Genomic DNA, 13,355 nt, shown 5'->3' with positions numbered 1-13,355 from the left:
AATAAAATGGGACTGCTCCATTATTCCGTTCTGCGTGTACATTTAATTGTCAACATTGCAATCGCTTTAACTGCAAATAAGCACAATCTCATTGCCCATCAATTGCTGATGGGAGGGAAACAGGCAGTTTGGAGATGATTTTGAGATGAGAAACATCATTATTATCTTTTTGTGTGAGGTTTTGTTTTCATTCTTCCCTTCCCTTGCTCTCTCCTCAGTGATTATACTTCCCCACAAATTCGACATCAAAATACAGTCAACATAAAACATCCAGCATTCACCTGAGAGTTTCATCTACTAATTCTAGATAACTGTAGTTGTATTTGTTATTCTCTTCTCAAAATACTTTTATATCTCTTAATCCATCCATCCTCATACCAGTGCCTTGAGTTCAGGGAATTGGCAGGATCACTATGTGCAAATGAGGAAACTGAGGCACAGAGAGAAAACTGATTTGTCTAGGAACTAACTAGTGAGAGAACTGATTCCCACAAATCTGCAGCATGTCTCATTCAATTTTATTCATGTGGCTAGAAAAACCTTTGGAAATATTAATCAATGAGAGTAAGCATGCCCCCATAATTCCCCTTTCCATTATTCATGGAGGTAGCAAGTATTCTGATCATGGCACCAGGGATCTGGTCATGGCATGCTGATCCTGGCACCATGGCACCATGGTGTGTGGTCCCAAATACATACATTGAGAATGCAGATTCTCAATGATGCACACCTCACTTATATCATATGACAATACAATGTTACTTTGATTTAAAAAGAAAAAAGAGAGAAGAAATAGAATAAGATTAGCCTCAGGAAGTCCAAAAGTTTCCAGAGGAAGGAAGAAGGCAAATAGAACAAAGATGGGGTGTGTAGGGTAAAGAAAATGTCAGGCTTTTCTGCCCTTCCGCCATCAGGATAGATGATGGATCCTTGTCCTGAAAGCATGCCTGATGGCGGGCACCTGGAATAGGGTGTGGGCATAGGTAGATGGGATTCAGCTGAGCTAAGACTGTGCTTTTTAAGGGCGGCGTCACGGGGACGCCAGCAGCAGCAGCAGCAGCAGTAGAAGCCGAAGCAGAAGCTGAAAGAGAAGCCGAGAAGCAGCAGAACGTACGCCAGAGAGCCCAGATAGAGTAAAGACTTGCTGGGGGCTGGGAGGCCTGCCAGCCTCCCAGCCCCCCAGCCAGCACCCCTGCCTGCCATATGCCTGGTGAACCCCAAATAAAAAACCTGCAAAACTACTGAGGACTCTGACTCCTCCTTTACCCGGTCTGCATGGGATCAGAAAACCTGCACTGTGCCCAGTCCGGCCCTTACAGGGTGTCAAAGAGGTGCGGCAGATACATAAGAGAATGCAGAAATAAGGAAGGAGAATATTCTCCCCAGACTAGAAAAGGATCCCCTGATGGATAAATGGAAGAGGGAAGAATGGAAAGAGGGCTGGGACTCGAATCAGGGGGATCTAGAACCCCACCTCTGGGCACTGCAGCCAGGGAGGAGGAAGGACCCTCAAAGGAAAATCTGTGGGTGCATGACACCCACCGAACAGGCCCTGAGCTCAGCACAGATTTCCGGTGTCCCACCTCTTCAAGAAGAACAGTGTCCCAACAGCAGATAGGACCATGAGGACAGACACAAGATGTCTCAGCTTCGGAGAGAGATGACTGATCACCAGAGGTCCTCCAAATTCTCCCCATGCCCCACACCTGGCATTGAGTAATATCTAAAATGTTCACCCAAATCCATGAAGTCAAGTCTAAGGTTGGGGCGGTGTAAAGAGGGGATCCTTAGAAATGACTCAGTCTTAATTAGCTATCAGGGGAAGAACAACTTTTATAGGATACAATTAAGAGCTATTTCACACACCTGAGTTTGAGGCTGAGTTTCACATTTGTTAAGCTTTTTTGGGTACCAGCAATGTTCTTAATAGTCACCAGGGTGAATCTTAAAAGGAAAAGAATTAAGATTTCTCTAGATTCTTCCATCCTAAAGTACTAGTGCCCCCTCCAGCCCTTCCCTCTGCTGCTTCCTGGCTCCAGAGCTGTATCTTCACTCATACTTGCTCGAACACAACTTCCAACCATGAAAATGCCACCCTGTAGTACCAACTAAATTATCTAATCCCCATCACCAGTCATTTCCCCACATAAGCCCTCCATGATATAACACCCTAAACACAAACTTCCATCAGAAACAGCAGATCACTCTGCAGAAAGTCTCAGATGAGGATACAACCGTGGTTAATGTAGGGCTCTAAAGAGAAGGTCAGAGAGGTGAGGTGTGAGCTCCTTATGTCCAATCGACATGTCCAATAGACATGGATTTGAATGCCGTCCACCCCAGCAAAGCAAGAGCCTATAAAATCAGGCCATGGCTGTCAGAGTGCAATAGGCACGCGAGCCATGCAGGACAAAAGGTTTAGAAGCTGCACTGTCTTAACTCATAAAAGCTGTTCACAATATAGAAAGCCAGAGAACAGGCAGATCCCAGCTCTGCCATTTACATCTGCCAGAGCTAGGACCGCATGCTAGAAGGGCAGCGCTAATAGCAGCAGTACATCACCATCATCATCTCTACTGCTACTTTTACAGCTGATACTGAGAATTTCTCATGGTACATGTATTCTTATAAATGCCTTTCAACTGCACACAAACTGCCTGTGACATGCATTATTTTTTATCCCTAGTTTCACATGAAGAAATTAAGGCACAGAAAGGTTAAATGATTCACCCAACAAGACAGCCAGCTGCTGACACAGAGAACCAAACTTGCAGTGTATAGGGTGAACCCTGACCCACTCTGCTGTGTGTGCGTGGGGGCATTAGGAGGGGGATCGCAGGTGACAACCCGAGACCGCAGTATGTGCTATAAGGCCAAGCAAAGGGAACAGAACCACAGGGAAATCAGGCTCCTCCCCAGCTCATGGTATATGGTCAGGGTTCCTGGTTGCAAATAGGCAACATATCTCTGGTAAACATAAGCAGCAATTTTCCTTTTGAGAATATGTAATGACTCCCAGAATCATAAAAAGTTTAGCAAGTAAGACTTAAATGGACACTAACGGCAGGAGGGCCTAGTGGAGACCCTGCTATGAGAACAATCCACTCAGGATCCACTCGGGACCTACCACAGCACTGCTGACTCCAGCCATGGGCCACGGCCCCACAGGGCTTTGCCACCCACACACTCCCTGCCATGCTGCCCAACTTGAACCCAGTCAGGGTCACTAGAAATAATGTCTCCTGACCCCCTACCCTCATCTTTTGCCTTTTCTTCAGGTTCTAAGGATTTAGTCAAGAGCAGTTAACTGTGCACACTTCAGTGACTGGCTTACCCCATATCTGCCTGGAGATCTAGAGTAGCCAGTTATCATCACAGTAAGAAAGTATAATAAGTACCCCCAAAATGCAAGGACTTAAAATAAGCTGTTAGCTTTCTGGCTCCCTGTAGGTCAGCTGGGGCAGTTGTGCTTCACACTGTAGATCAAGGTCAGGTCGGCTTCATGCGAGTCTCTCATCCTTGGGCCGGAGGCTGTGAAGGATGCTTTTTTTTTTTTCATGTATAATCTCACCAGTTCAGCAGCATAACCTGAATGCATGGTATCTCCTAAAGCTCTGGCTTCAGACTAGCATACTGCCACCTCCGCCTAGCTCGTGGCCAAAGCAAGTTGTGTAAGCAGTCCCAGCACCAACAGAGTAAGGAAATGCACCCTCCCCACTTTAAGGAAGGCCACTGCAAAATCACATGATAAAGGGCATGGATGTATATGATTCTAATAAGGGAGAGTGTAGAATTCTGTGAATTCACTCTATCACATGGGCCAAAAAAGTAGAAAGGTGTTCAGCTTTCAGATAGCCAAGATCAGAAAAGACTACTACTTGTTTAACGTGGAGTCCTGGACACAAGAGGGTCAACCAAAGAAATCTCAGGAATAGGGGCCTCCCTGGTGGCACAAGGGGTTAAGCACTGCACTATGAAGCTGTCAAAGCCTCTGCAGCATGATTTCAATCCCCCAGCTGGCCAGGGAGCTACCCACATGGCACAGCAGACCTCTCCTGTCTCACCCGTTGCTCCCTTCAGCAGTGTATTTCAGTCAGTCTGCCTGTTCTGCTCCCCACTCTGTCTCTGGTGAATCCTCTCACACCCCCACACCTCTGGCCTGTACCCCAGTTCTTGTATGCATAAATAAATCTTTAAAAAAAAAAAAAGAAAGAAAGAAATCTCAGAAATAAGGAATGTTTCTGCTGCACATGAGTACAACCTCAATACCAGGCCCAACTTGGGATCAGAATTCTATTGCAAGTTTTTGAAAATGTATACTTTTCTGGTATGTTTCAGCCTATGATAGCCACCCATTGTGTTATTTCCCTGGATGATGTCTTTTTTTTTTAAATTTTTATTAGAAATGACAGCTCTTTTATTAAGAAACACAAAATATTACACTGAGAAAAAATACAAGCAACAGTAACCAGGCGCTAAAGGATCTGAAAGTCGTCCTATCTACAATAGAGAAAAACTAACTCCATCTTTAGAGGGTTTGCCGTGTGAGTAGTTTATTAAATCCGACACCAGGCCTGCAATTACCACCAATTATTTGGTCACAGTGTCAGTTCCATTTAAAGTGAGAAAGTTAGTGATGACAACAGCTTATTTTTAATAACTGGATTTCTGAGAAAACCATTGTGTGTTCAATTGCTACTTGCTGACCTCCCAATCTCCAAATAAAAGCCTTGTACCTGTGGGGTGGACTGGCCTGAACCCAGCCTAGGAGAGCACTCGCCAGATGTTATTATGTGCTGACAGTGAGTTCAATATTCACTCAGCCACTCATTCAGCCCAAAAATAGAATGCACCTGGGGCCTCCCTGGTGGCTCAAGGGTTAAGACACAACCTATGAAGCTAACCGCAGCCACTGCAGCACGAGTTCGATTCCCGGCCAGGGAGCTACCCACATGGCACAGCAGACCTCTCCTGACTCGCCCACTGCTCCCTTCAGCAGTGTACTTCGGTCAATCTGCCTGCTCTGTCTGGTGAATTCTCTCACCCCCCACACCTCTGGCCTGTACCCCAGCTCTTGTATATATAATTAAATAAATCTTTTAAAAAAATAGAATGCACCCATCATGTAAATCCCTTCCCAATGTGCTATATTCAACTAAAAGGGTGAACTCAGAGCCCTACCCTCCTATTATTAAGAGGGCAGGAGATTTTAAATTTCTTATATAGTGGTGGGTGTGGTGAGAATGCATTTCTTTGGGTCTATAAATCAAGTCCCTCTTTGTTCAATTACTAAAGAGTAGCATGGTTTTGTTAGATGATTCTTGTTTAAGCTCTGGTCCTTGGGAAGAATGGCTATCTCTCAATTCCCAGGAAGCCTGGCAGACAGCATCTTATCCCCACAGGTCAGCCCATGCATTGGGGGAGTAACTCCAAATGGGAAGTTGACAAAGTCACTATTTTTAAATCAGCATTCATTTCTATTTCTATTTTAAACAATCTCCCCTAAATTATAGATTAACTTTCTGTAATTTAGGGACTAAGTATTTTGTACCTTAATTATCCTTCCACTTCTAGCTACTTACATTTAATGTTATGCTGAAACCTCTCCCCTCTCCAGTTTTGTGCTTGATTTGGCTCTTTTTTTTTCTTTTGCTTCTTTAACTTATTATTATGATTCAACAACCCCCAAAGCATAAACATAATCTATTTTAACAATCCAATCAACCAGGGTGTCTAGATAAATAAGATGCATAGATTCAGCTTGGCATAAAGAGTGACTACCTGCGAGAGACCAGATGGAGGTCTTCCTTCTCAAATGTTGTCAGTTTTGTCTTCCTTCTCAAATGTTGTCAGTTTTGAGGGAGAGAGGAGAGAGATGGGGAAGAAGGAACACAGTGGGGAGAATTCTGTGGGTTCTTATTTAAACAGACAAGCAAAGAAAGACTGAGAGGCTCTTTTAACCTTTTGGTAAAGGCTTCTAACTGGAAGCTACACTTGTCATCCTCTGTCTCAAGTCATGAGCTTCTCTTCAGCATGGAAACAGCTGCTTCAGGAGACAGAGACTGAAATAGAAAACCCGCCATGGTGATGAAATGTGACAACTCGCTTGAGAAAAGACATGTTTGATGTGTTTTCCAACTGGATGTTTCTAAAATTTATGGCACTTTCATATAAGATTTCCAAAGAAATCCTTTCTCTTACTCATTTCAAGCCTTTAAATCTGTAATACCATATCACTGCCGCAGAAAGGCACCAAAGACAAAGTTTGTCCCCACAGCTTTCACGAGTTACATTTCACTCTGCAGAAGATATGTCCCCTAAGCATACTCGGGTGCCCCTCTCCTATTCCCCACAAGAGCCAGCCCCAGTTGCAGATAAACTACTTGCTTCCTAAAGATCTCAGTTTTCCCATCTGTTCACTGAAGAGGTTCAGTGAAATAAACTTTCATGCCCCTTTAATGTGCAACATTGAGCTGTCAAAGAGAACAAAGCATTTTAGGAAAAAAGGCCACTTCTGCTTTCAGTCAGAGTAGAGTAACAAGAAGCCCACTTAAATATAAAGGTACAGGTAAGCGTAAATAAGAGGATGGAAAATATAACACGCAAACACTAAGCATTAAAAAACCTGAAGTGATCACATAAAGACACAACAAGATGGTGACTGTCTGCAAACCAAGAAGCATCAGAAGGACCTTGACCTTGGACTCCCAGCTCCCTGTACTGTGAGAAAATAAACTTCTGTTGTTTCAGACCAAAAAAGAAAAGTTTTAGAGGGTGACAGCAGAGTATTAAATTAAGCATAGTATCCTCTGTGTAGGTTGCACATCCAGAAAACATGTCTACAAGCCAGCATGCCAGTGAAGACACGTGTCCATTAAGCTATTTAGAAATCAAAAGTGCTATTTTGCACAATGAAGGGCATGTTCATTGAGTTTGGGTTGTTTTTTTTTTATTTCTTTCACTTTCTAGTGCTTCTGGTGGTATATTTCCTTGTGTGTTCAAGAATGTTTGAAAAGACTATCTTGTGCCTTTTTTTAAAATTTTTATCAAGGCAGTTGAAGTAAACTAAATTGCACATCTTTTAAGTATAGCATGGCAATTTTCAACATTTGCATCCACCCAAGAAATCATCGCCAACAAGATAACAGTATTTATCACCCCCCACCCCCTGCAAAAAGAAAAGCTGCAGTGAGTATATTAATATCAATGTCGGCTTCAAAACAAAGAACAAAAAATAAAGAAGGACATTTCATAACAATAATGGGGTTGATTCATAAGAAGTGACACAGGCTTTGGGCACGAGTGACTGCAAGACAGTTGATGTTGGTTTGACTGCTAAGATTTGATTCTTCTTCCCAGTTCTTCCCCATGTCTGACCCCGAGGAGGTGGGGGTATCCATGCCACCCCTGATGCCACCCTCCTGTCCCTCAGCTTCAGCTGTCTCTTCAGCATCTTCCCCCAGTGTCCCAGTGTGCTTAGGATGGCCCGTTCAGGGCAAGAGCAACAGGATAACAGTGGACCAGCTGGAAAGAGTGCTGCAGATCAGAGATGCAGCATTTTCATTAACCAAACTTCTAGAAGCTACAATTCAGTATCAGCTGAAATGGAAGAACTTGCCTTCAAAGGTGCAGAAAATGCACAATTCCTTAAAACAAGGTGGCACCTCTTGAAAGAAGCCTAGGATTCTTCGAAGTCTGACAACTGATTTGACTGTGTAATAATTCACACTTCCTCATTTAAGATGCACCATATGTAAAAGATGTTCTCTTTCTTGCATTTCTATATAGTCTGAATGAAGTTTTTCTTGGTTTTCTTCACTTTGGTGAAAGCAGAATATTGATGTTATTTTCTATGCTGGCTGATATTTGTTTACCTTTCAATACTTTCTGGCCTCTGAATGTTCACAGAAGCCTTGGTGAAAGTTATTTATCTGTAGATAATATTAATAATGCCACAGTGTTACCAGTAGAAAACAAGGTAGACCATTGCTCATTTTGCAAGAGATGCCAAGGGAGGCAGTTTGAAGTCAAGTTCATTCTATGAATCAAGAGAAGTGACTTTCAAGTTATCAGTGTTCCATCCAACTCAGTTAGGTCAAATTCCCTAGAACGAATGATAGTGTTTTATCTACTTCTATATCTCTATCACCTAGAAGTATCATACAACACTCAATAAATTCTTGTGAAATAAAGGATTTGTGAACAAAAAGAAAAGCTATTTTTCTCCTGTTTTAAGTAAGATTATAATTGTTTCTCAAAAAAAAGATTTCATTAGAGTCCTCTTAACTTGCACAGTTTTTTAAAATACATGATAGATATTTTTTATTCTACATGATGCTTTATTTAAAGTCCTTTATTTAGAACATAAAAGTCTATCTGAAAAAAAAAGCATATTTCCCCTATTTATTTCTAAAGATTTCTGTTTTTTACATTTAATCTAGGGACAATCCTATATTGTTCTATATTTGGTCTATTTTAAGTAGCTTATTAAATTATGGTTAAGTACTATTACTTTTGGAGCTTTGTGAGTTTGTTACTATTAAAAATCCTTCTAAAGCAGTTACTTTATTTTTAATGCATAAAGTTTGAATAATGTGATTTTTTTCATATTATTTGACTTGAACAACTATTCTGCTAAATTTGTATTGTATCTTAGGTTACTTTCTTTTTGGTGAGGGGTGTTGTTTGTGTCATACATTTCAGTGATTAAGCCAATGATTTCTCTACTGTCCACTTTATGGATAGCTTTAATATATATCATCTTAATTCCCATAGAAATGGAGATTTATACAGAAGTAAATTCAAAAGCCACACAACGGGGCTATGAAAAGGGACAAATGAATGGGCAAGGAATAGTTTTGCTTAGCATATTAGTCCTTGATTAACTTTTAAGTTAAAGACAACACACTTGGTGTGTTCCTATGCCAAAGAGATGCTTATTTTGATATAGAAAAATAGTTTTTAATTATATTACTTTTTACTGAGGTAGCACTGGGTTACAACTCTGTATATGAATGAAGGATATAGATTCACAGCTAAAATATATTTTTCTAATGTGTCCACAAAGCTGCAATTTTTAGAATGTGCAAAAATTAATTTTTCTTAGCTGTAAAAAGGAATGACATGGAGGCAAAAAACCAGACTTAGAATCTAGGCAGGAACCAATAGAGCCTTGAGACCAGAGAGCAAGACCATAGCCAGGGAGACAGCTGGGGCCCCTTGAATGGGGTATTTATTAGTGCTGCTGTCTCTGCTCTCATCTCCCTCTGAATAATCTCTAAGTGTCACTCATATCTTCAAATCCTAAACCCACTCAGATGCAAGTTCAGGGCAAGAATATTTGACGACAAAACTTGCTTTATAAATCCAAGTGTTTGTTGCCAGGGAGTAGGGATGAATTATCTGGTCCTTTCATTTCTAAAGTGAGAGGGGGCCCTACTTATCACCAAGAGTCATACTTATAGGGATACCCACAAAATAAATGAACTACAGAAGCTGAAATTTCATAAATAAATAGCAAATGAAAAGGTAATTTTCCTTTCAAGGCAATCTGGATAGAAATAGAAAGATAGATATAGATATCAACAGCCAAACATGATTTTCTTTTGCCTTTGATCAAGTAAATATATTTTTATAAGCTATTCTTTTTTAAAAAAATTAGAAATCAGACCCAGGATGCAGGTACAAGAATGTTCACTGAAATGTTACTTAAAATAATTTAATCCTAGGAAATTATCAGACCATGATGTGTAAATCAGCCAGGTTCTCAACAGGAAAAGATGACACATTCAAAACAGGTTATTCAAGAGAATGTTTACCAAGGTGTACGTAGGGAAACCTCAATAGATATTGTATCAGCCCTGGCTAGAACCCATTCACTTAAAAGGCAAAAGACAAGGGAAGGGAGTAGTTTACTAGATCTTGGAAGGAGAGAACCCTGGAGACTTGACATTTGGTGGGAGGACACAGTCAACCTGAGGTGACCTGCCAGGGAGTCAAAAGAATAAAATACTATCCTTTTTCTCCTCCTTCACTTTATGTTTTCCTAGGTCCTGCCACAGCTTTCCAACAGGCAGCCAAAGGGCACAAGAATGCCTGATACAGTCCATGAGATCAGCCTCAAGAGGCAGAGAGCAACGTGGATCAAGGTAGATGGTGGATCTAGAAGGGGAAATGGAAAATAGTACAAACTGTGATCTACCTCTGCAGGCATTCATTTAAAATTATTCTAGAATAATATTTACTATAATGACAGTTTGAAAACCTTAGGATCAAAACCATCTAGAAATTATGATACTGAATATATTTAAAAAGCAGTGTTAATGTGTGAGGTTGTTTGGTTGTTTTATTTTGTTTCAATTTTTTCTGGTTTCCAAAATATCTGTCAGTAATACATTTTTTTTTCATCAAAACTAGTTAACTAAATAGATATTTCAACTTATAAACATACACACAATGATAAGAACCAAGACCCATATGAAAAGGGAGGGAAAAAACAAAATAGCATATTGTCATGGATGTATCATATTTGAATCAATACATAGTTATCGACCCTTTGCTATCTACCAGGCAATATTCCAGGCCCTGGGGACATAGTGACAGAAGAATTTGTCTTCAGGTAGCTTATCTTTGCTAAGACATGTGAAACGTTGCACTGAGGTATGGCATTGGGAAGGGACAGGCAGTGGCTGGAATATAACTATCTACGATGGCATTCAAAGCAAGTTATCAATATCGATGGCTTAACCTCATAGAGACATACACAATGTCAAGTAAAAGCTGGGCACAGGTGACTGGAGCATGTGTTGAGACTCTGCCTCATGTTGCAAAAAACAAGGATTGGAAATGTTGTCGGCATTATTACTGTTCAGGGATCCAAACTGAAAGTGTAACATCTGACCACAGTAGGAAAAACAGGGAGAGCAATCTTTTAACAGAGATTCTTACAGAATGAGTACAAGATATGTGGGGGTGAAAAGGTAGTTAAATGTAGGTGCTTCCTCACATAACAGGTGTTCAATATATTTCATAATGATAAAAACAGCAAATAAACTTACTAATATTTTAACAGATAATAAACACAAATGCTGCCGTAGAATTCTTTTTTGACATCATGAATTAATTTTTACAAAAATCATAGGCAAGAGAAGTTTTATGGTGAAAGTATCAAGAAGAAACTTAGCAAAAGATCATCAATCAAAACCAAGTTTCAGGCTTCTGTTGGCCTATGTTTATGGTAAATTATAACTGGGTCAGTCCTCTTAGAATAAGAGCCATGGGCTTAGTCCTAATTACCACTCCCAAATGCCTGTTAGCAGGACAGGATCAGTTGCGTGATCAAGTGATATGGTGATTATGCTAAAGAGCTGATCTATAGAGGCCTGAGGCCATAAGAGCTGCTTTGGACTTGAATGAAAGGAAGGGGACATGATTGTCATCCCACTGGGTGGGAGCTTCAAATTCAGTCTTTTTAAGTCAAGAAATCAATGATACAGGGGACATGCCTTCCATTTAAGGGATGCTTAAATAGGTCTATAAGATCACCAAACACCAAGACCCTACAGGCATCTTTTCCATGTTGTAAGAGGTTTGCTTTCGATCTGGATTTTACACTGTTAACAAAAGAATTCCCAAAAAATATAAACTATTTGAAAAGTATGTGAGTTGATAAACATTTCTCAGTAGGCTCAGTTTTCTTAAAAAGATGTATTTTTTTAATCTAGAGTGATTTTGTTTACAATAGAGCAGAAATGTGTTACCCTCCAAATGATCCAGACCCAGTGAGTTTAAAGTTCATTTGAGAGTAGCAGTTTGGGGCAGGAAAATCCAAATGGACTGTCAGAATTCTACCTCTTTCAGCCTCTGCATTGCCCTGAGTGCGCCGGCTGAGACTGAAAGAGAGGGAGGCTAGAGACAGGTGGTGGTTCACTATACCCATCACTATACTGGCAACTGTGTGTGTGCATCTGTCTGTGTGAAGAGGCTGCATGGGACAAAGAGACACAGTTCAGCAAACAAACCAATGTGACAATTTTCAACAGTGCAAGAATTTCACCTAAGACCTTGAAATGTCTGCAAGATGCAAGAAATGAAGCATAGCTAACACTAAAGACGTGAAGCTCTTAGCCAGGAGGAGAAACTCACTGCTAAAATACATCCAAGAAAACTGAAGAGCTTACTCACTTTATTCTAGAATAGAAAGGAAAGAAGGAGGCTGTGTTCTCTAAGTCATTGACAATAGCCCATGTAGAGAAGAACTAGATATTCTTATACAAAATGCTCCCAAGTCTTACCGAAGTATATCCGCCCCCCCAAAAAAGTTATATGTTTGAATGGCATTGTACTGGAAATTATATCTATTGCAATTAATAAATTTTCTTAGCAATTAAAAAAATTAAATATTAGCAGTATGACCTTGGGGAAGTTGTGACTTCTCTGTGCCTCAGATTCCTCAACAAAGAAACCAGAGGAGTAATAATAACCTCCTCAAAGGGCTGTTATGAGGACTAAATGAGTGAATGCATATAAACTAGCACATAGTGGGTACTCTTTTAACTACTATTATTATTATTATTACTATTATTATTTAAAAGTCAGCCACCAGGGCCTCCCTGGTGGCACAGCGGTTGAGCGCTGGGTTGCAAAGCTGCCCACAGCCTCTGCAGCGCCGGTTCGATCCCCGGCTGCTCCCCGGCCACCAGAGGAGGGTCCCACATGGCGCCAGACCTCCCCTGCCGCCCGCTGCTCCCCTCAGCAGTGTACTTCGGTCCTTCTGCCTGCTCTGCTCCCCGCTCTGGCTCTGGTGAATTCTCTCACCCTCCCACGCTTCTGACTGTACCCAGTGCTTGTATAAATAAATAAATAAATAAATAAATAAATAAATAAATAAATAAATAAATAAAAGTCAGCCACCAGAGAAACCACAAGGCATCAGTATCCCAAAATCTCTTAGTCTTTATATTAAAAAGCACTATCTTTGGAATATCTTAAGGCATTTTAAAAGACCTCAATTTTCAGCCAAGTTGAGATAAGCTTCCATCATCTTAAAGACTCCAAGAAATAATAATATTGGGGGTCCAGATCTAATTTAATTTGGGAACAAAGAAGGAAAAACTCTTATAATTAATGTTTTGTATAGCTCTTAAGATAGATTTTAAATAACTTCTGCTCATAGGTATGAAAGGAAACAAAATAAATATGTAGAAAATGTGGGCAAGAAGAAGCAGGAGGCAAGTCAGCAGGTAAAAGGCCTGCTGTGAAATCCCTGCAAGGCATCATCAGCCATCAGCAAGAATCACCACTGAAGTCTGAAGCCTCCGCCACCTTGAGTGACCCTCACATGTTCTACAAAAAGA

The 13,355-nt window shown here is 40.7% G+C and overlaps 1 pseudogene; it reads left to right on the top strand.

The window, feature by feature from the left end:
* The first annotated feature begins 7,368 nt into the window (after positions 1 to 7,368).
* LOC119237921 (renal cancer differentiation gene 1 protein-like) lies at positions 7,369 to 7,706 on the top strand (annotated as a pseudogene).
* The last annotated feature ends 5,649 nt before the right edge of the window (positions 7,707 to 13,355 follow it).

This window comes from Talpa occidentalis, unplaced genomic scaffold (genome assembly GCF_014898055.3).
Source record: "Talpa occidentalis isolate TD23 unplaced genomic scaffold, MPIMG_talOcc4v2.1 talOcc4.11, whole genome shotgun sequence".
NCBI classification, from domain to species: Eukaryota; Metazoa; Chordata; class Mammalia; order Eulipotyphla; family Talpidae; genus Talpa; species Talpa occidentalis.
Note: the sequence above shows the minus strand (reverse complement) of the source record. Positions and strands in the feature narration are given on the sequence as shown.